Below are 23287 nucleotides of genomic sequence, written 5' to 3'. Positions count from 1 at the left end.
GGTAGAGTGGTCCAGAGGTTGGGGTGGCATCTGTCCTGCACATCACGTCGTCAGCTCGGGCCACTGCTCCAGCTCGGTTTTAACTCTTTTTACTCTGCAATCACTTCCTGTCTGGGGTGCGAGCGCCTGGAGGTCCGGGGTAGCTCCTGGCTCATTTCCTATCCTGCAAATTTAGCTCCATCACGGCGGGAACTGGGGGCGGGGGGCTCTGGAATTACCGGCTAGTGGGTGATAGGCCACCTCTTTTAAACATTTCTGTCACTCTGGTCTTTGCACACCAGGTCTAGTTGTCGGCTTCTAGCACCACAGAGCCAGCGCCTGGACCTACCCCTTGTGACCTGTTCCCTATGTCCTCCTTGTGTGGTTGCAGGGCCCTCCTGGCCACTGTCCCCTCCCTCGGCACAGCTCCCCCTGCCAGGCACCAGGAGCATGCCCAAGCAGAGCTGACCGTGACCTCTTAAAGTGGACGGGGTGCTTCTTGTTTATTTTATCATTATGCTTCAGAGCTCACACAACGCCACAACATTATTTTTTCATCTACTCAATATTATATAATAAAAGATTAAAAAAGAATCCCCCTTTGACCACCCCCTCACAGATTTCTCTGGAGAGAGTTGCTTAAATAGCTCTCGTTACCGTTCTCCGCAGCCTGCTCTGATGGGGCTTCCACTCTGGCCACTCCTTGGGAGTCTGTCTCACCGAGGTCACGCATGATCTGCTCGTAAAATCCCACGGGTCCCTCTCGCCTTGTCTTCTCTCACCTTGGGCGTGGTTGATATCTCCCTCTCTTTCTCGAAACCTCTTCTCATGGTTTCTCATGCTCTCTCCTCGTTGGGTTCTCCTTGGCAAGCAACTCTTTCTGGGCTCATCCTTGGAGTTCCATTATCTCCTCCTCTTCTTTCCCCGCCCTACACACTCTCCTCAGACGCTCTCACCAGCCGTCACCGCTTTCCCTGATGGCGCTCAAGGCTACATTGCTGGCTCCCTGTCCCTCCTGCACAGCGCACCCATGGTCCCACCGTCTGAAATACTGGCTGCCCCCCCTCTCAGGTGCCCCAACACTGGATGTCCCAGAATTAACTCATTGTTCTTTTGCCCCCTTATTTTCAGGAATTCCGTCTTGCAGACAGGAAGTCCTGTCAGCTCTGCAAGCCTCATCTCCATCCACATCTTCAACAGCGGGTTCTTCAACTCTGTTGCCCCAACTGCTTCTCAAGTCTGCCTCCCTCCCTCTGCATATCCACCGCCCCGACATGTTGTGTCCCACATACATTATTCCCACGTCTCTCTGCTCCAATCTTGCCCTTTTTACCCATTCGCTACCCAACTGCCCTTGTGACTTTTTTATTTTTTAAAGATTTATTTATTTGAGAAAGAGAGAAAGTGCGTGCACCAGAGGGGGTGGGAGGAGAGGCAGAGGGAGATGGAGAGAGAGTCTTAAGCCGACTCTGTGCTGAGCGTGGAGCTTGATGCAAGGCTCAATCTCATGACCCTGAGATCATAACCTGAGCTGAAACCAAGAGTCAGGTGCTTAACCAACTGTACAACGTAGGTGCCCCCAACCTTGTGATTTTTTTTTTTTTTTTTTAAAGCACAAGTCCGATCACCATACTTTACTCTCCTGCTTTAAATCCTATCCTTCAGGATAAGGTCCAGAATTCTCAGTGTGGTCCAGGAGACACCTGAGGATTCTAGCATCAACATTCATTCACTCTTCCCACCCCAGAGGCAATGCCTGGCCATTCCCAACACCTTACTAGTTTCTGAAGGCATTATGCCATCTCTCAGCTTGGGGTTCAAGCCCATGTAGCTCCTTTGCCAGGAATGGATTCCCACTCTTTCCATGGCCAAGACCTGCATGTCTGTTATGACTCAGCTCAGGCACTAACTCTTCTAGGAGGCTGCATTGACCCACTTCCTCCAGATCAGGCAAGAGGGCCCCTAGCCCCCACCACTATCCCCAGCATTAATGATTGGGGCATATTTGCTACCTTGAGAACACTCCCTGCTTTTTGTCTTTGTAACCTTAGCACATAACACAGGTGAAGGGTGTTCAGTACACATTTGCTGAATGAATAAACAAATATTTCTTCTTAATTGTGGAGTGTGTGCAGAAGAGACAAGCACATTTGTGTGAAGGGAGAAGCTCAGACACTGGAAATTCCACGCAGGTACCACGGTAAAGAAGTGCCCTATCTTCCTGGTAGGTCACACCTGCAGCCTCCAAGGATGGCTCCGATGGAGAATGGAATCTCTGCGCGTTCAGGGTCGGCCGGACACCACGGCTTAGGCTCCCGTTTCCCAGGATTCACCTGCAAGGCTCTTCCTAATGATCAGTGCCTCAGGGCAGTTTCCCTGGGTTGGGTTCTAAGTATGGCAGAGACAATGCCATGAGATTTACCACACCATGACCTCTCTTCAACCAGGAAGACCTCCCCACTGCCTCCCTTGCAGTTAGGTTGGGAATCACACATCGGAATTCAGGCAGCTAGAATGAGTGGGGAGGAGATGGAGAACATTCCCAGACCTGGCCGTTTAAGAGCACTTTCTACTAACCTCGGCCCCCTTCACCTGCCAGGGAAATCTTGGAGGTGCAAGAGGCTTCCCCCACCAGCGTTGGACTTGGCACGATTGGGACATAAATCTTCATCGTGTGAAGGCGCTGAGATTGCGAGGTTACTTGTTACTGAAGCCTAGCCCCGCCCGACTGATACCCTCAGTCAGCACTTACACTCCCACAAAACAACCCAACTTCACATACTGTCAAGGAAATCATCTCCTTCCAGCTGGTGTGGATGGAGAGAAGGAGGACAGACTTGAGATGTGCCCATAGAACATGCTCAGGAGCAGGTCATTGGGGCCTCCTTTGCGCCAAGGATGCCTCCGATGCCCCAGAGCCCGTCAGCTCACTGCCTCTGGGACCGCCTGCTGTAGAGCAATGAGCTTCACGGCCCCCACGGTCCCAGCAGCCTGCACCCCTCACTGCCCGCCCACTGCGTGTCTCTTCCAGATTCCGTACCATACTAGAGAGGGGCTGGAGGGGGGACTCAGGCAGCTGGAGGCCCCACGGTCTGGTTTGAGCCTCATGAAGCGTATTCAAGACAAAGGTCAACTCCTTGCCTGCCAGATGTGGGTTAGACTTCATTCCTCAATTTAATTTCCCCTTTCGGACAGAATGCAGGATGTGGGCTGCACAGTGAGTTGGCAGCACGCCAGCTCCAGCGGGGACAACTTTAATATTTCTTGCCGGGCACAGAGCCAGCGTGTCAAAAAGGTCCTGTGTGTCCACACGTGTGCCTGGGGTGGTGGTGGTGGGGGAAGGCAGCACGACGTGCCCATCGGGGCGGGCGGGGCCCCCCGCGTGGACAGGGCGCCTCAGACAAGACAGGTCAAGTAATTACAGACAAGACACGCAGAGTGCTCCCTTGTCGAGGTGAGCACCTTCTCCCGGCAGGCTGCCGGTGAGCTGGAGGAGCCTGGCACAGGGCCCTCCACTGAGACACTGAGGGGAGTCTGAGCAGAGCCATTTCTCTGAGTGTTGGGTGTACTTCTAGCTCCTGTTCCGAACCATCCTCTCACCACCCATCTCTAGATCCCTAAGCTCCCCATCACACTGCTTTCTGCACTGCTGATGCCCAGATCTGAACCATGCCCGGTTTCTACTCTGAGCCACAGCTTCCTTTTTTCCGGTTTTGCACACCCTCTGAAAAGGAGCCATCTTCTGCTTAGAAGAAACTGTCTAAGAATTTGATCCAAAGTTTTAGGTGGTGTTTATTTTGTTTTTACATTTTCTAAAACACGCTTAAGATTACCTCTAGAATGATAGAAAGGGCAATGTGCAATGAACGTCTTTTTCATCGGGACTTTGGAATCCTATAAGAAATAGTCTGGGGCTATGGAGCCTACCCTATGCATCCTTCCCTGCCAGAAACTGGGGCTCCACCCTATGCCTGGATTAAGGCCCAGTTCAGGCTCTGGGAACCCCACAGAGCTGGACCCTCTTCTGCTCCTGATCCAGTAGGATCCTGAAACCCAACCAGGCCCCAGTATTGGGCCACCTCTCTGGCCATCATTCAGTCTGGTCACTGAGTTCCTGGGTTTCAGAGCCTCTCTGCAAAGGGGCCCACACTCCCTGCCCTGCTTGGTGAGGCCGCAACCCCCTGGCTGCTGGTGTCTGAGTTCTGGGAATGTCCTGTCTGCTCTGTAAGCCCAGACCTCTGGGTGACCACTCCAGGACCCAGACCTGGGTCCCCAGGAGTGGAAAGAGAACCGAGTCGGGGGTCAAGAGGGCTGAGTGTGAACCTCAGTACTATCCCTTACTCGTTCCAAAAACTCAGGGTTGCCTCAAGTTGTTTATCTGGAGAGTAGGGTGGGACAGCCCTACTGCCCCCTGGACCATGAGAATCCAGCACGACTCCTGTGAGCCCTCTGCACGGGCCAAAGAGCCCTGTTACTGGGCAATGATGGGACCTGAAAGCTACAGGGTGGAAAAAGGTAGGCCAACAGGAACCAGTTTTCCAGGATGAGGACGAAGGAGACTGCCAACCATGAAGCTGTGTGTGGTCTGGTGTTTGAAACACACAGCCACGGACTCCCCGAGAACCCCATGCTGGGTGCGTGGGACCCTGGAGGATGCTCTGCCTTCCAGAGCCCCTGGGAGAGAACAGACTTGGGTGGGACAAAGGTCATCCTCAGCTGAATACCTGTGACCTGGGGGAGCTTGTATCAGGAACCTCAGGGCCTGCCTCGTCAGATTGCCTTTTCCCAGCACCTCAGGGTGCTGTGACAGACTCGGGCCCAGGTTTACAGAAGGCCTGGGCCATCCAGGGCCTGACGACAGTCTGGGTGTAGCCTGGGATAGCCTGAGGACCCCCAGGCTCGGTCCCAGTGCCTCCGCTGTGTCTCTGTCAGTCTCCTGGACACTTACTGGGTCCCAGATCAGCAGCCCTGCCCTGGAGGTTCTCCTCCCCGTGAATAATTCATGAGTAACTAATCCAGAGGTGTGTGTGCCACAGTCCCCAGTGCTTTCCAGCCAGTCTGGGGCGCGGGGCCACTGTACACACCAGAGCACACATCAGGAAGGCGATGCTCTGCTCCCAGGGACACCTGCGATGTGCTCGGGAGGCCGGTCATCGCCACACACATTGCCGGGCCCGTGTGCACATGCTGTAGCCAGGAGCCCAGGTGGCTAATGACCCCTCTTGCTCATGTCATGAAGGCACATGCAGGCGCGGCCGCTGGCTGTGAGAGCCCTGAAGGCGTGATTAATCCACAGAAGGTAGGGGAGCCCGCACTGCCTCCAGACAGGGAGCTGAGGAATGAGCCACGGCCTGTTCAGCCGGATTGGAAAATGTATGATTGCCTCATTTGGAGGAGACGTGCTACCAAGTCGGTTGGAACAGGCCGTGCCCATCTTTCTTATTTTCTTTTCCCTCTCTGCATCTTTTAGCCTTTCTTCTGAAGCAAAATAATAAATAGCAGCAGGAAGACCATTGGCAAATGCAACACAAAGGCAGGCTCCAGGCGCTGGAGAAGCCGGCCCGGCTGTGACTTGGCGTGGATGCTGGCGGGAGATGGGGTGCCCCTCGGACAGGCCTCCCTGCTTCCTGGGGTTGCTTCAGCTCCCACTGACCCCCAGCCCAGTCGAAACCCCACTAACTCGGAAGACTTGCTTCTGGCTGAGGCTGCAGGAGGCAGTGTCCGCCCAGCCCTCTCTTCCTGGAGCTCAGACGCAGGCCTAGGACCCAGTGATGGCCTGGCGTGCTCTTCTTCCCACGGCACTGCTGCTCCTGCAAGGCTGTGCTCCCTAAAGGCGGGACTCCCCCGGTATCCTCTCTGGGGCTCTCTGGGCACAGGGTTGGCCCCTGGACCCAAGTGGCAAGTTCTTCCCAGCTCAGAACACGCTGTGGGGTGGAGACTAGGTGAGGCGATACAGGTGCCTGGGCGTGAGGAATGCAAGAAGGACCGCGTCAGGCTCCACACCACACTTGCGCAGCCCCCAAAGCAAGGCCTCCTCACACTGACCTCACCCAGCTCACCCCGGTTCTGGCGCGGGCCCTGAGGGAGAGATTTTGCTTGGGGCGTGTAGGTGTCGAGAACCTCGAGGGGGATATGAACTGTGTGGCTACTGGGTGTACACTGAGGTGCCGGCCTGGGCCCGAGGCCTGCTTCGAATCCTTTGGATCTGCTCAGGAACTAAGGGAGCTCTGGAACATTCACAGGCTAACAGCAGCCTCTGCCTTGTCCTCTGTAGGATGAGTGACCCGAGGTATGATTTTATAGTTAGTTTTTTTCTCTTCAAATACCAAAGCCCCAGTGGCTGGAAACAGTCACACTTTCTCTCTGCTCTGGAAGGACCTTTCCCTTCTACCTTACCTCGCCCAGCCATGAGGGTCCTCGTGTGAACCTGCCCGCCCCGCTCCCCCCACTCCCCCTACCATCAGTCACTCTCTCAGCAGGGCAGGTGTGGAGAGTATCCAGCCGAAGTGCCAGACCAGAGTGGCTCATTCCAGCCCTCTGTTTTAGTTGCTGGCAGGTTCCGCCAAGACCTGCTAAGCTCCAAGGTCTGGAGCCACAGGCAGCCTCTACCAGGCACTGCAGAGGAGAAGGAGTCAGGGATGTGACCTCTGCTTCCTCCCCCCAGCTGGCATCCAGCTCTGTAACAGAGGGCTTTAAGGGGTCATCCTTATCTTTAAGGGAAGACTGGGCACCTGCTTTATTTCCCAGGTTTTGGCCCATCCGGAGCTTTGGGGGAGACACAACCCAACAGACCCCAGACCAGTGGGCAGACTGGCCTCAGGGGAGGGTAGGGAGAGGTCCCGGCATGAAAGGTCCAGCAGCGGTCACAGCAAAAACTGTATGGCCTTATAGGCTCACCGCTCTTTCCCTGTGCTGGGTTCTTGGCAAGCCACCACATCATGTGCTTCTCACGACAGCCCGGCTGTGCAGGCTGGGATACACTTGACACTCGCCTTTCATGAGTGAGGCAGAAGAAGAGGAGACCAGGGCAGGGGCAGTGGCTTGTGCCCACTAACCCACAGCGTGGACTGTGGTCTGCAGCATCGCTCCAGGCACTTGTTGGAATGCAGAATCGCAGGCACTGTCCCAGCACTACTGAGGAGGAATCTGCCTTTTTTATAGGATCTCCAGGGGGGGACTCAGCTACAGGTTACAGCCCCAGATGTACCAGCCCAAGATCCGCCTCTTAGCAGGACCGGAGTCGGCCCTAGGGCCCAGGCCTCCCTATACCGGGCAACGCTCACCACTGCGCCATGGTCCTCGGAAGGCGCTGGGGGGCAGAGGTATTTTGGGGAAAAGCCATAATCCATAATTACAGGGCTTAATACATGACCTAAAAAGACAAATGTTTCAAAATGCTTTTCTGATGATAGGTTTCAGGAAAAATGCCACCGATTCCTTTTCTGGGCACAATTGCTCACACAAAAAGCAATCTCTCTGCCTCGGGAAGGTGGTATCCAGCGCCCATTTTAGATGAACAATATTAAAAGAACAAGCCTCTCATTTCCCTCCCTTCCCATGTGCACCTTTGCTTTGAGAAATCTGGCTGTGGGTTTTGATGTAGTGATTTTTTTTTCGAAGAGACGCACATGATTCAGAGACTTTTCTCATGGGACTAATTGACTAGGCATTTGTGCTATTGCTACTGGTGTAAATCATTATAATGGTGATAATGAAAAATAAAAAAGATATTGGAACTGACAGTTGGCAACATAATATCCGCATAAATGGGGGGAAGAAGGGAGGCGTGTATAAATTAGGGGCTCGTAAACATCGGGATCGATGAGGCTGCTATGGCGGGCCCAGTTTGATCACTTACAGGGGGATGAGCCACGATTATCATTACCAGGAGCCATCTTTGTTCCTCTGACTCCCTATTCTTGGGGGCTCCGCGGAGAGCAGAATCCCTGAAATCTGGAGCCCGCTTTCCCACAGCCCTGCAAACACACGACTGCAGCCCTGGGAGCTAGACTTTGCCATCACCTCCCTTCTCCAAGCGGGCCTTCTGCTGTCTCGCAGGCCGCCTCTCAGGCACGCCTGATTATTCCGAATCTTGCAGAATTGACTAATTTGACGAGATCTCTCCTCACAGCAAATGGTGTTCACCAGTGACCCGAGCCGATGAATAAATCCCACTCGGTGCTTGGAGCCAGACCCAGCAACAAGAGTTGCAGGGAAGAGAGACTGACGCACGCTCTCTATTTGGCTGCCAAAAATGCTCTCGCAGTTTGCTTTCTTCTAGACAAGAGTCTATTCAAAAGTCTATTTGGAAACATTAGGGAATGGCCGTCACATGGCCGGCAGATCACACTGCCCGTGACAGGATATTATCTTCCTTGGGAGAGACTCCACCACGCTTTTATTTCTCGAAGTAAGTAGCGTCTGACGGCTGCGGGACGGCTCCGAGGGCCGGGGACATCCACATCCCTGTCCAGAGTGTGTGCGGAACCGACCGCCTCGTCGGCAGGTGGGACCTGTGGAACCTTCTCGGGCCAGCACATCGCTTCCTCGTCTCCGCCTCCGGTGGGACCCAGGGGCCTTCTGCTTGTCTGGAATACCTTCCTGGGAAGCCACCAAGTAGCCGACCGTCCCTGCTTCTAGGAGTCAGGACGCTGTGCCTCCTCTTCCCTCCTGAGCAATGCCCCTAGCCAGGCTCTCGGGTTAATACATTGTTCTGCCTGCTCCTCCTCGAACCACATCCGATATACTGACCGCCTCTGTCCCCCTTGTGCCTGGCTCCGTGCAGGATCCTGAAGGCTGGTGCGGATGGGGCCCGGCTCCTGCCGGCAGGGAAAGCGGGGTTGCTCACAGTGGTGGGGGGTGCGCCGTCGGAAAACAGAGTGGCATGAACACATGGAACACGCCGGGGCTCAGGGGAGGGGGCGGCCTGTCGAGGCTGCCGCAGGCAGGGTCGGTTGGGATAGCACAGCTTCCCGGGGCTCCATTCATTCCTGAGAGCAGACTGCACTGGAGCTACGACAGTGTGAGGGCGGGCATGTGGGGGAGGAAATAAATGCAGCCGTGGCCTAGGATGGAAACGCCAGCCCTGCAGGCCAGCATCCGGCCTGCTCCTCTCATCCCAGCCGCAGGCTCCAACATACCTCTCCTCGACAGAGAGGGGCACCCTAAGGCCGGTGCTGCTCCCTGGGGGTGCCTCCAGGGATCAGCAGGGGAGGGGAGGAGTGTCGGGGGCCTCTCGGGAGAGGTTTGTGTCCCCTGGTTCTGACCACTGAGCCCTTGTCTTGGCCACACTAATGCTGACCTCTCTACTGAGGGCCAGGCTTGTCTCAAGACCTCAGAGCCTCTAGGGTCCTCGTTTTGGGAGCTGCTACCCTATCTTGATGTACTTGCTTCTGATTTTCAACTGTCTTTATTCTATGTCCGTGGTTTTAATTTAATTTAATTAAAAACAAAACAAAACAAACCCACCCAGACCAGAGGGCAGCCTGTTGTGAGGTTGTGTGTTCTATCACCATCCAAGCATGCAAACGAGGCAGCCTCTGTTGACAAGTTCACATCTCCAGTGCAGAGCTGGCTGTTTGAACAGCTTGTTTGCAGTAATTGAAACATAGATTTTTGTTGCCTTTCTGTTTATTTTTAGATTAGCCAAGCAGGGACACTTGACTTCCAGGCTGCCACCTCCACCTCTGTTGGGCAGTGTGGGACCACTGGCCCCCTGCACGCCAGCAGCAAGCACCACCATGTTGCCTCTGGGGTCTCCCCCAGAACTGGCTTGCGTTTGTCCTGCACCTGACCCTGCTTTTGCCCTTCGCTGTGATCCCCAGGGCCCAAAGCCGGGAAGCCGGTAAATATAGAATGCCTGCCGGCTGTCTCCTAGCTCCCAGGTCCCTGAAGACTGCCCCATCCCCACTGTACTAAACTCTCACAGAAGCTCTGGGGTCGGCCAGCCCCCTTGACGATAGTGGAACCGAGGCACAGAGTGTTAGGGCAGGGACAGACTAGAATCCAGACCTGCCATGCCCTGGGCAAAGAGGGGTCACACGGCTCAGAGAAGATGCTTTTAGGGTCAGTTATCTATTCAGGCCACTTTAGAACAAACTGTGGTCGCACCGGCCTGGAGAGGTGGGTCATGCTAGGATGATGGCTCCAGATCTCAGGGGCTTAAACTATAACGTGTGCTATTTGCTCCTGGGGCACACTCCTTGCTGGGCATCTGGGGCCCTGTGCCAGGCTGCCCTTCCCCAGGGTCCATGCTGAGGCAGAGCCTGCCTCCTCCTCCTCTCGTTGCTGGGCCGGGCATATTGCTGGGGCCCTCCGACATTTACTGAGCCCAACTGTCCCGAGGGCAGGGGTGTGAGCACACACAGAAGGATGTGACCACACACCAGCGCGTTCAGACCGATCTCATCTCCTATGGAGTATCTCCACCTCTGCTCTGTGCCCCCTCTTCCCAGAAGCCCTCCCAGTAGGCCCGGACAGCAGGCATAGCTGACCCAGGCTTCCTCTGGCACTCAGCACGCCTCTCTTCTCATTCTAGATCCCATGAAATGATAGCTGTGTAGCAGGTTTGTTAAACAGGCTGAACTCAGTGGGATATCAACAGCAAACAGATTTCTTTTTCTCCCACTTCTTTCCTTTAAATCTACTCTGTTGGACCCAAACAGCTTTGTTCGGCGGGGGTGGGGGGGGACACTTTTGGGTACGACTTCCGTTATTATTACTGCTGCCGTTAGGATGTCTGCTACCGAGGGCTGTCGGTTCTGAGCATGTCCCATGTGCCTGGTACCCCGTGGGGTTGTCTGCACACCAGCTCTCCCAGTCCTCACGGGAAACCTGGGATGGCGGAACCAAAGCGAGGCAGGGGGACGTTTAAGTAGCGAACAGGTTTCAGTGACCTAGCAGCCACACAGCTAGTCACTGGCAAAGGCAACTCTGAAAGCAGTCCTATCCTTGCCTCTCTCCACAGCTGAATCCAAGCTTTCCTGGATCTCTGACCTCGTGTCCAATCCACAGAACCTCCCCTCGCTCACCCAGGCTCAGGATCCGGTAGCGGGCAGGGGTGTGTGATGCGCTCCAGGTCTCGCCTCCTTCCTATTCACGAACTAGCTCCCGGCTTCCCTGAGTGGCCAGGAGAGAGGCCAAGTGGACAAGGGCAAGGTGTGATGGGAGCACCACCCACCTTTAGAGGTGACTCTTTTGCCTATGGGCCCCCTGGTGGCCTCTGCACCCTGCGAGGGTCTTCCTGCAGAGCGCCAATGACCGGTACCCTGGCGGGTTATCCTCTGGGGTGGGGGTCTTCCAAGACGGCTCCAGTCTGGCTCCCTGTTGCAGTGTACACTCTGGAAGCGTGACCATGACATCTCTTTGACCAACTATGGTCAAGATCAACTCTGGTCCTGCAGAGTCAGGCACAGCCTCAGTGCTCCCAGCTTGAGGGAACCCAGGTCATACCGTCCCCAGTGTTGCAGGCTCAGGGAAGCACCAGGAGGATTGCCTTGAGTTGGAGGGTGGGGGCGGGGGGTGCATGGAGGGCATCTCCCCAGGAGGAAGGTAAAAGCCTCAGCACCCTTCCTAGCACAGCTCCACTCAGGGGTGTTCTCTCCTGCATTCTCAAGACCTTCCTAATATAGGGTTTGGGGGAGGGATGGAGGGGGCCTGGGGCTATCCAGTTCCTGTTTTTAATGTGATGATACAGGGCATGTTTTATGCTCTGCCTTGAACCTTGTTTGAGTCTTTAAGACAACAGAAACCATCTAATTTAACATATTGCTACAGATGATTCAATCCTTCTCTAGTTCAATATTTGCCTCCTCCAGGAAGCCTTCCTGATGATGTCAGGTTATTCTGCTACTTCATCCTTTGGCCATGCTGCCTACTAGCCCTTGCTCTGCAGAGTCCCATGTACCCAATCACACACTAAACTCTGAAAACACACAGGATGGGCGCTTCCCCACTGGTTGTCTGGGCAGAAACCCTACTTACATCCATCAGTCATATCCTTGGCCCACAGTCACATTCGTGTAGATGCTGGCTGCACAAAGCTCAGGCCCAGGGTCTACTGAGGACAAGAGAGTGGGCAGCCTGAGGATAATTGGGGATGACAGAGTCAGGGCCACTGAATGGGTGCTGGACAGCTGTGTACAGGCCAGATCTCAGCTGCAGCAGCCCCAGGAGAGGGAGTGAGACGCCCATCTGTTCTCAGCTCAGCCGTCCAGGCTGCAGGGACAAGCAGCCCATTTACAAGTGACAAGCCTGCAGCAGGCACCCAGGGCAGGGCTGACACCCCAGTGTCTGGAGTTCAACAAAGGATGCTACAGAGGTCTGGGCTTGGATACGGGGGCGGGGGGGGGGATGGGGTAGAAAGGGAGTCCCTGCCTGGGCCTGGGGGACTCTGGCGTCAAAAGCCAGCCTGGCACCATCGGGGCCGACTTCCGGGACCAGAATGAAAGGAGCTCAGTATTACCCACGCCAGAGAAGAGGACTGGCCTGGGGCCCCTTCCCTGGCTGCCCAGGAAATGACTGTCCCCAGGAGCAGCAGGTAGGGCGTGCCCACCCCGCAGCCCCCGGGGCCCTATGGGAAGTGCCTGGTGAAGGCATCACGAAGTCAGAGAGACAGAGATGCCAACACGCCCTTTGCTTGCATGGGCTTGAGGGGGTGCCCCCCTCACTCCCCACACCTGAGCCTTTGCTTGCCTTGGCCTCCTGACCTGCGGACTCCTCTCTGTTGTGCTGAGCCTTCCTCACCAAGCTGCAAGGGGACAGTAAGGAGGAAAGGCAAGGAGCATTTACGGAGCACCTCCAGCACGCCTGTCACTCGCAAGTCCCTTAAGCTATGGGAGTCCTAGCATGGTCTCCATTTTAAGGAGGGGGGGAACTGAGGCCCCCAGATTAGGTACTTGCTCTTATCTCTGGCTTTAAGGCCAGGCTTTTTCCACTTCCCTTCTGACCCTGGACTCCTTGATAGCTGCAGCCGCGCAGACCTTCACCTCAAACTCCTGATGCTTCTTAGAGGCGCAGCTGCCCTGACTGACGGCTGTTCTCTCCATCTCTCTCCACCTCTCTCCGGGCCCCCCTGGTATGAACCTCCATTATCTCTCACCCGGGTTCTGTTGGAGTCTCTGAACTTCCCTGCCCTCACTTAGCGTATTCTCCACGCAGCAGCCCGAGCGACCCCGATAAAATGCAAGTCAGACCATATACCTCTTCAACCAAATCCTTGTCGTGGCTCCCATGTCACCTTGAGAAAAAGCCAAAGCCTTACAAGGTCCGCGAGGCGCTCGTGCCCACTTCCCTCTCTCACTCCGTCTCTCCTTCAACAACGCAGCCCTAGCACACGGTCCTCCTTGCATCTTGTCCAGCAGCTTAGGCCCCCTCCTACCTCAGGACCTTTGTACCTGCTGCTACCTCTGCCTGCCCCACCCTTCCCCAGTATGCTCAAGGCTAGTGCTCTCATCTCCTCCAGGTCTCTTCTCACACCTTACCTTCTCAGTGACTTTCTCCGATCATCTTATTTTAAAGTGACCAGCTCTTCCCTCGTTTTCTTTTTTGATTGCTCTTAATCCTTCCCTCAGACGACACAGTTTACTTAGATTTCTCTGTCCCCCTCACACTGAAATACAAGTTCTGTAAAGGCAGGGCTTTATACGTTTCAATGCATTTAATCCGCACAACACTCCACTGTGATGATGGCTTTCTCCGTTTTCCCAATGAGGAATCGGAGGCACAGACGCGTCAAACCACCTGCCCAAAGTCATCCGGCTCGGGGGTGGAAGAATCCGGATTCCCATCCAGGGCAGCGTGGCTCTTAGTCACTGCTCTCTGACCACCAGTTCTGGTCACTGCTGTATCTTGGCTCAGACAGTGCCTGGCCTCACGTGAGCGCTCAGTCAACAATGAACAAATGAATGAATGTGTGACTCCCACCACCCCACGTCGGCGTGGGCCTCTGCTGTCCCCTCCCCACCACAGATGGAGCGATGCTGGATTGAGGATGAAGCCCCCGACATGACCCAGCCCAGCTCCCACCCCTTGTCCCTGTCCAGCAGCCCCCACAACCCCCCCCCCCCCCCGGCCCGCTGCCCTGGAGCCCTGTGAGTCTGCCGGGCAGGTGGAGGGGTAGGGAGACTTGATGGGCTTCTCCAGCCCCGAGCAGAGCATCGTATTCATAATGCACCAGCACCGGGAGCACTCGGAAAGGAACAGCCCGTGCTCCCCCAGGAGCAGACGCATCTACGACGCAATTCCTTCGAGGAAAATTACTCAGGCTGCCATTTATTAAAACACAACTGCTCCTGAGGAGGCCTTTCGGCAGTGGAAATACCAAACAGCTTTGAAGCTCCAGCCGTCCCCGAAACCGATGAAGCAGGCTCCTAGGCACTATCTGACTTTTAATCTGTCTGCTCTTTCCCCATCTGGAAGGGCTAATGAAATGCTACACTGCGAGGAAACCAGGAAATCAGTAGCATCGGAGGTGAGGGACATATATTTAATTTCTTGCCTTGGTCTGCTATTTGCATAAACCTCCAGGGAATAACCAGTAGAGGAAAGAGGAGAAAAATAACACTACGGGACTACGGGGCCAGGCACCGTGCTGCGGGATCATTTGCATTTGACGTTCAGCGCTCAGGGTAGACTAGGGAGGGACGTTTCACTGTGGTCTCTCTGGGAGAGGTGGTCTCTCTCTGGGGCTCCCCGTGTCTGTGTCCCCCTCTTTCTTGGGGACCACGGTGAGACGACACTCCCCAGTCCTGCTTGGTTCTAGCTGGGGCTGTGTAACTAGGTCTTGCCAGAGTGTGCAAATAGGGTGTGCAAGCCACGTGCGTTCCTCCAGATCTACACCTTCTTCACCATCTCTTTCTCTGTCCCCTGCAGGAGATGACGAGGCCCAGGGGCCAGGGACACACCAAGGGAGGAGCTTTGGTTCTTGTCAGGGTCACAGACAGACCCACTGACCACCTCCCCTCCCCCCCTCCACCCCTTAACCTGTGATTTGGAAAAGAAACAAGTATCTACTGGACCGAGCCGCTACACTTTGGGATTCCTTGTTTAGCAGTTACACTGCCGTGACTAACGCAATCTTAATTTTATAGATGGAGACACAGAGCTTCAGAGAGTTGAAAGTGGCTTTTCTGAGGTCACCGAGAGCCTGGATCTAGCCAAGCATGAGCTACGTGTTAGCAAGACCTGATTTCCCTGCCTCGGGTGTCCCAGGTGAAAGCAGCCTATTCTGAGCCTATCTTCCAGCTCAGCTCCCTGGGGCTGAGCAGCGCACACGCTGACTCCCTGAGGTCCCAGGCAGGGGACTGTCCCTGGGGGATGGTCCCCCACAGCCTCCATCGTAGAGAGTGAATGTGGGAAGGGCAGGGGCTGGATGCCGGCTCTCGGGGGATTGTCTTCTTCAAATGCCCCGCAAGCTCTGTGGACGGCACGTGCTTTGTGGAAAAGGTCAACTCCCGAAAGCAGGAGACTCAGCAAATCCCCAAATAGCCAGAACCTGAGCGCGGGCCGCCCCTGAGTGCACGTGCCATCTGGAGGGGGAACAAGAGCGGGGCAGAGGGGGCAGCGCCTCCCCCCACAGACCCGGTTCAGCCCAGGGCTAATCCCCGCTCCGACGGGTCTCTCTGCGGCGGGGGCGTCCTGGGCGTGTGGCTTCCAGACAGGCGGCCCTGTAGAGGCTGGAATCAGTCCTCTAGACGCCTCATGAATTTCTGCTCCTTAATGAACATGTGCACAGAAGAAGATCCGATGGAAGAAAGGATGGGAAAAGCACAAACTCGCCAGGGAAGAAATACGATTGCCAAATTCCGAGGGGCTATTTTAAACAACAGATTAAAGGGATGGAAATTAAAAACAGAACAAAACAAAGCACCACACCACCCTGGTTGCCTGGGTGAGCCCTTTACTCTCATTAACGCGGCTTCCCAAGGCCACTGGTGTGCCGACGCCGGGACGACAACACGCGGGCTGACTCCTCCAACTGCTCCCTGGGGTGCCAATTACTTCCCAGGATTAATTCTTCCGTTTACCAGACCGTTCCAGCAGTCGTGCCGCCGCGGCTACAGCCAGAAACAAGAGCTCCTGGATGGAAGGCCCACCTACTGGTTCCTGGGAGCCTCGTGCACAAGAAGGAGGCATCAGCCCTGCTGCTCTCCGCCGGGAGCACCGATTGTGTAGGTTTTTGGCTTGGACTTAGAAAAAAACCCATGTTTTCAATCGCGAGGGGCTTGAGCGAGAATGGTGAACATACTGTGTCTGAGACCAGGAATCCAAGGAGAGAAGCTGCCTCGGATGCCGGGACTCGCCCAGCATGCCGGTCAGCTTGTCCTACTGTCCCACGAACACAAAAGTCACGCGGTGCTGCTGGCAGGCTCCCAGCCCACCAGCCAGCTCTGGCCAGCACTCAGCACTGTGCCAGGGGCTGTGAGGGGCAGCCGAGAGGAGTCGGTCGAAGAGCTCACTCACGGGGGCTACCGTCTGACAGGGCTGGGCCAACCCTCAAGGGCAACGGAGGCCATCAGATAGTTAGTGGTATTTCTGCCGAGCATGTACTTGAGCTCCTTGAGTTCTGAGACCTGGTTTTCTCCCCCTGCCTTCCCCACAGCACCCCACGGTATCAGCCAGGCATATGGGTTCCCATCCTTCTGTCCATCCAGTCATCCCTCCTCTCACCCGCCCAACCATCCACCCACTCCTCAGTTCATTTCTCCACCCATTAACGCATCAACTATTCAGATACTTTGCCAGCCATCGGGAAGATTACTGTAGAGCCAGAAAGGTCTGAGCGGAACTCAGCTGCACAGTCTGTGCTGTCCGGTATCCATTCCTGCTTCATCTGATAATAGAATTCCTGCTTCCCATGTGCACGAGGCCCATTATAATGGCAGGTTTCAGGTGTTCTGACCCACCCCCAGGGGGAGCACGTGACCAGGCCCAGCAAATCAGTGGGCTCCAGCCCCCTGGCCATAATTACTCATTCAAGGTTCTTGGCCCAGACAGACCCAAATCCCTCAGATCGGATGGAAGAGCTCAGAAAACAAAGGTCTCTCTTCCCTCAGAATCAGGAACAGTACGGTTTTTGCAAGCTGGAGCTGCTCCTGGCCATCTTCCCTGATTGTGAGGAGGAAGCAATCTGCAGAGCAGAGAGTGAAGCCAGCCAGAGAGAGAAGCAGAGATGAGAGCCCGACAAGAGTTCTGATATTCTAGGAACTCTTGGGTCTAGCTATGTCGGAAGCTGTTGCCGAAACTTTCAGTTACAAGAGCTAACACATGCTCTTTTCTGCTTAAATTAGCCTGGGTTGGGTTCCTGTCTGCTGCAATCACAAGAGTTCTAGTATGTTCTAATACACGATTAGAAGAACTAAGTTCTGTGCTGCTTAAGAGGAAGTCTGGGCTGGAAGGAAACTTCTTTGTGACTCTCTGGGAAACAGGAAGGATTCGGAGAGAGGGAGAGGGAAAGACGCTCAAGATGAAAGAACAACGTGGGCCAGCATTGCCCAACGGAACTTTCTGCAATGATGGGGATTGTTCTATAACCTGTGCAATCCATGTGCTAGCTAGAATCTGTGCTAGCCTCCAGCCACACGTGGCTGCCTAGTCCTCCAAAACTGGCTGATGTGACCGAGGCACAGAATTTTTAATTTTCCAAACTCTTGCCCATTTATGATGGTTCAATTTACGATGTGTTGACTTGACAATGTCGCGAAAGTGATACGTGTTCAGTAGGAACCACACTTTGAATTCTGAATTTGGATCCTTCCCCAGGCCGGTGATAGCAGATACTCTCCCGAGATGCTGGGCGGGGGCGGCGGCCACGCGACCACAAGGGGAAACACCCAACCCAGTGACAGCCATTCTGTTCTTCACTCTCAGTACGACATTTAGTAAGTGATATGAGACATGCAACTCTTTCCCCTACAACCAGCTCTGTGTTAGACAATTTTGCCCCACCGTGGGCTCATGGATACGTTCTGAGCGCATGCAAGGTAGGATAGGCTAAGCTTGGATATTCATTAGGTTAGGTGGCCTAACGAGATTTTCATTTTACGATGCATTTATCAAGATGTAACCCAGCTATATGCTGAGGAAGATCTATATTTAATTTTAATTAATTTAAATACTACATCTGTCTGGTGGCTACTATACTGGGCAGCGCAGGTGTGGACAATGACCCTGGGGAGAAGGTGTGAAGAACAGGGGGCTCTTCCGGGGGGTGGGGAGGTGGGCATAAGGGAGACGGATCGGAGGATGGACAACTGGAAACAGAGAGATCACTGCAGACATGGATGCAAGTCACCTGGGGAGGACTGATGAGGGTCTGACATGGAAGCAGAGACAGGAAGGAGGCAGACATGAGCAGTCAACGGACAAAGTCAACTCACGGGACGGGGGAGCTGGTGTGGCCACTCACGGACATGAGGAACTCAGAAAAGGATGCACGTGGGCAAGGCAAACAGAGGGTTTTGTTTTTGGATTATCTGGAGTCTGAGGTAGGAGAATGTCAGGATGAAGGTCATTTAACAGAAAGCTGGAGGCTGAAGACAAAAGGTTTGGGGGCCATTGGTGGTTAGCAGGGAATTGGTCAAACTTGTAGAAAGACAAATGTATGCAAGGCTAGAACCATGATGAAGATTCCCAGGAAGAAGTGGTCGAAAGAGAAAACAAGGACAAGAGGCACAGGAAGTAACCAAAGGTAGCCTAAGCGATATAGCATGATCCCAGTCTGCTGGGATTCTCCGTGAGAGGCTCATTTTTCTTACCTACAGACATAGTTCTGAGATAACTGAAATTGATTCCTTTAAACATCCAATCTCAAACAAGAACAAAGCATTTTAGCCATTTTAAAGACAAAATGTCTTGAAATACACTGCCTCCTTCCCAACATGCTGCACAGAATGTGACCTAATAGATACACACAGGGCTGCAGACCAACGTGACACGGGGCACCGAGGGACCGGGCAGGAGCAGGTCCACATGCCTGGCCCCGGCTGCGGGGCCTCCCACCCGCATACAGCGCATTCTAGGGCTTTGCGACTGCTTCATTTCCCATCAGCTTCCACCAAACACTGCTCGCTTCTGTTCTCCTTCCAACTCCTCTCCTTACTCTTGCCAGATCGAGTGTTTATGAAATCGGCTTTGAATTCAGAATCCAGGTAGTCAATCTTATAGTCAATTCGCATTTTTTATTTTTAAAGAACAATTCTGAATTAAAGCCCATGGGACCGATGACGAAGAACGGATGGATTCCAGGTACACACACCTGGTGATGCCTATTGGTCCTGTCAGCTCCTCAGAGACGCTCTCCTGTCTTTGCTCAACCTAGGCTCTGGGCCGGAGAGGCTTCCAGGTAAATGAGAATTGGTGGGAAAAGCAGGTGCCCTGACAGCCTTGCCACCCAGGACTGCTTCTTCTAAAAAAGATCAACGGTACACATTGTCATGTCTTCACAAATGTCGAGGCACTGAACGCTAGTGTCAGTCCGGCTACAGCTCGGAAAACAGAGAGACACATTCCGCAGTGCTCCTCCCCACAAGCAGAGATCATTTCTCACGCTCACCCCCACAAAGCCACAGGCACACTCCTCCCAGTGACTGCGATGCACTTTTCAGCCATGATTCAGCTTCCCACGTGCCAGTGAGCACGGGAGGTCTGGGCAGCAGGCAGCTGACCAAGGGCGGCAGACAACCCTCTTGTTGGGGGTCTCGGCCAAAAGCTTTTTGGCATCTCGGTAAAAATAAAACAGAACAAGAGCAGAGCCAAGTGGATCTGATATAGACTTAAAAATTCCAGCTTTGCATCGAGACCAGCGGGCTCCCTTGCCAGGAAAGCTGGCTTCAGGCATCTTTGGTTCTAAAGAGTGGTCCCTTGGGAGCCTGTCAGAAGCACAGAATCCCAGGCCCCACCCCAGCCTATACTGAATCAGAATCTGCATTTTAACAGATCATCAGGGGAACTGGATGCACAATTCATAGGCTACTTAAGTGTTCAGCGTTGTTCCCGTGCTGGCTGTTGCAGGGAAAGCTGAGCCTTGGTCCTACTTCTGCACTTGCTGTGGAGTGAATTTGGAGACCTCCTTCTCCTTTCTGGCCTCTGTTTTCCCAAATGCTAACTGGGGTCCAGCCCAGTGGGTTCAATGATGTGCCCACATGTTCGTCCTCAAAATGGGGTCTGTAGGTACATTTGGTGTCAACAGAGTCGTTTTCCTTTGCAGACCAGAGCCTCCTTTCTCCTTGGGGATGAATCACCGTGGGATTTCAGAAACATCTCCTACCCTCCTGAAAGCTGTGACATGAATCCTGATCCCCTCGGGACACATTCCAAAGCCTCCAGCAGCCCAGAACATTGAACCAAGTGAGTGTCATTAGAATCCAACCCTTCCTTCTGAACTGGTGTCTTGGTGCCCAAGATCTGTCCTCCAGCTCCCTTCAACATGCAGCTTCTTGGAGGTGGCCAAGCCCCACAGGCCCAGAATCTCAGCAAAGAGCCCATGGACCCCCCCTTTCCTAAATACCCGGATGGGGCCTCCGGTTTCCTTTTGTCCTTGTGGTTCTGTGCTCTAAATCTGCCCACAGAGGAACCCTGGTCTGTTTCACAGTGAAAACAACTCTGCATTCCCAGTACTACCGCAGCTGATAGAATGTTGGTCATGATTGGTTAAACAGGCCGCCTCCTCTCGATCTGCCGGAGGGGTGTGTATGTGTGTGTACGTGCATGTAACTGTGTTACACACAGGGTCACACAGCTCATGTTTCCGCTCAGTGCAGGGATCTACAGCTCGAAACCCGCCGAGACAGGCAGATTGCAGGCAGGTGCTAACCGGAGGTGGGCTTATGTGGGGCAAGAGCCATGCACACTCAGGCAAAGCTCCACAGAGAACAAGAACATAACAGACAGAAGGGGCGTGCTGGCCAGTCCACAGCAGAACGGTCTTCCACTGTGCCTGGAGAAGGGTGTGTGTGTGTGTGTTGTTTTTCACAATTCATTAGGTAGGAGGAGAAACCAGAAGTTGGTCTTAGAATGGCACTGTCCTTAGCTACAATGGGTCTTACATATGTATAGACAGCCACTCCAAACAGTATATCGTTTCTTTCTACAACACGGACTCAGGACATCTCCATTTCTCAATGGATCCTCTTTCTGGTCCCCTCAAGACCTGAAGACAACAGACCGTTATGGAGAGATAGCAGAACTCAACATTCCAGGTCTGTTTGGCAAACAAAAAGGTCATGAGCCCCTTGTGGAACGCTGCTGCTGTGTGGAGCCATTCTCTCCTCTGAGGGTGATGGGGACAGTGTTAGGACATGCAGGGGCAAATCCAGTCTGGTCCTGAGGTAGAGGTGGGGACCGTTGGCCTCCTTAAGTCCTCAGCCTCGGGCCTGTCTGGGAGCCTGGCTCCCCGCTGTGACAAGGGTTGGGGTCACTCTGCATTACAGGCTAAGCACCAACCCGCCCTGACAGCCAGCCCCCTAGAGGGCTCTAATTTCTCCAGCCAGGGACCCCTTAGGTCTCGAGGATGGCTTCACCCCAATTATGAAGCTGGGAAATTCTGGAGCCATAAATGAATATCCACCCCTTGGCTGTCAGGTTGAGGCTGCATGTCACCTGAGAAAGTCAACATGAGGAAATCAAGTGAAACCAGGGTGTGACTGTGTTTGTCTTGACAAAAGGACCCAGCATTGAGGAGGGACCCTTGTCACCCTTCAGAGTACAGACCTTGCACTCTGATTTTAAGAAAGGAGAAGGCAGTCAGAGGTCGTCTGTGTTTTTTACATCTGGGTTTTCAGTACAAAAGGCACATCTCCAGGCAAACATTGCCTCTAAGACAGGGTAAATCACAATTTAGGGAGGCCACAAGGCAGGCTTAGGCCTTGTATTTTTTTTTTTTTTTTTTTGGTTCTTTTCCTTCAAAATCTAAAAAATTGTGACATAATATACAGAATATAAAATTGACCATTTTCGTCATTTTAAGCATCTACGCCAGTGGTATTAAGTACACTCACAAGGTCATGTGACCATCACCACCACCCATCTCCAGAACTTTCTCATCTTCAGCTCGTACTCATGAACCACTAACTCCCTATTCTTCCCTCCCCACCAGCCCATCATAACTGCCCTTATACCTTCTGTCTCTGAATTTGACTCCTCCGGGGACCTCATCGGAGTGCAATCAGACAGTATGCGTCCTTTCGTGTCTGGCTTATTTCATTTAGTACAACGTCTTTAAGGTTCATCTGGGTTAGAGTATCTACCCGTGACTGTAGCAGTTTCTTCCTTTTCAAGGCTGAATAATAGTTCACTGTACTTTGTTTGTCCATCTGTCCATGAATGGGCCCTTGAGCTGTTTCCACCCTTTGGCTATTATGAATAATGCTATTATGAACATGGGCACACAGATATTAAAGGAGCCTGGGGGTCTGCATTAATGTTAACCCTCTGCTCTCTGGTGACAGGTGGCCTCCAGCTGGTGGCTGAGCAAGGCCACAAAGCTGAGAGCCGGCACTAGGCAGCTCTGCAGAGGCAGGCTAGGGCGAGGGCGCAGGGGAGCAAAGGGGGGGTACACCTCTGCACCCAGACCAGGCTCGGGGTGGAAAGGATTATAATTCCACAAGCACAGAGGCTGTTCTATCCCTTGGCTCCTGGAGTGGCCCTGTGACATGCTGGCTTTAGCCACACTTCTCAATGCCAGCTCACACCCGAGGAAGGAGAAGACAGGGGCCAGCACAGCCCTTCCTACTTGGTCCGCCTGGGCAGGCTGCAATTTTTTTTAATTAATTAATTTTATGGAGATGCAATTCCCATAAAGGAACAGCTCAGCTCTTAAGGGTGTAGTGTGACAAGTTTTGATAAATGTATGTACCTGCATAACCCCCACCCCAATCAAGGGGGGCAGGCCATCTCCATCAGCCCAGAACATTCCTTCGGGCCAGGCTGCATTTTGGCAGGATCTTTTAGAGCAGTCAAGATTGCTGTAGCATCAACAGGGTTAGGGGACTTGTAAAAAGCCTGTTGTGGGTTTTATGCTGTGAAACCTGAGATGCCCTCAGCCCTGAGTCACCACAAAAGGCAGGGTTTTTCTCCCCCTAATTTTGCAGTTCGTTAGCTACCCACAGTGGTCTGGCAAGGGAAGTTCTGCATCACTGGAGCCCAGAGCAGACTGTGGGCCCCAAGAGCCACTCAAGTCCCATTCAGGCTATAAGCCTGTTCAAGCCCTGGCTCTGGGCCGGGCATGGGACTGGGCACAGCCATGCCAGGTAGGGGACACGCTGCAGAATAGGAAGAAGAATGGTATCTGGGCTGGAGCCCAAGTTCGAAT

At 53.8% G+C, this 23287-nt stretch overlaps 1 protein-coding gene across 6 annotated transcripts in view; it reads right to left on the bottom strand.

The window, feature by feature from the left end:
• Window positions 1–23287, bottom strand: part of KLHL29 (kelch like family member 29) — a 302879-nt gene that overhangs the window by 141652 nt on the left and 137940 nt on the right. The window contains exon 2 of one of the 6 annotated variants that reach the window (XM_047744562.1): window positions 19235–19384. The exons of the other annotated variants lie outside the window; for them this stretch is intronic. The gene's annotated coding sequence lies outside the window, so the exon portion shown is untranslated. The remainder of the gene's footprint in view (window positions 1–19234; window positions 19385–23287) is intronic. 6 annotated transcript variants of the gene reach the window in all.

This window comes from Lutra lutra, chromosome 9 (assembly GCF_902655055.1).
Source record: "Lutra lutra chromosome 9, mLutLut1.2, whole genome shotgun sequence".
Taxonomy (NCBI): domain Eukaryota; kingdom Metazoa; phylum Chordata; class Mammalia; order Carnivora; family Mustelidae; genus Lutra; species Lutra lutra.
Note: the sequence above shows the minus strand (reverse complement) of the source record. Positions and strands in the feature narration are given on the sequence as shown.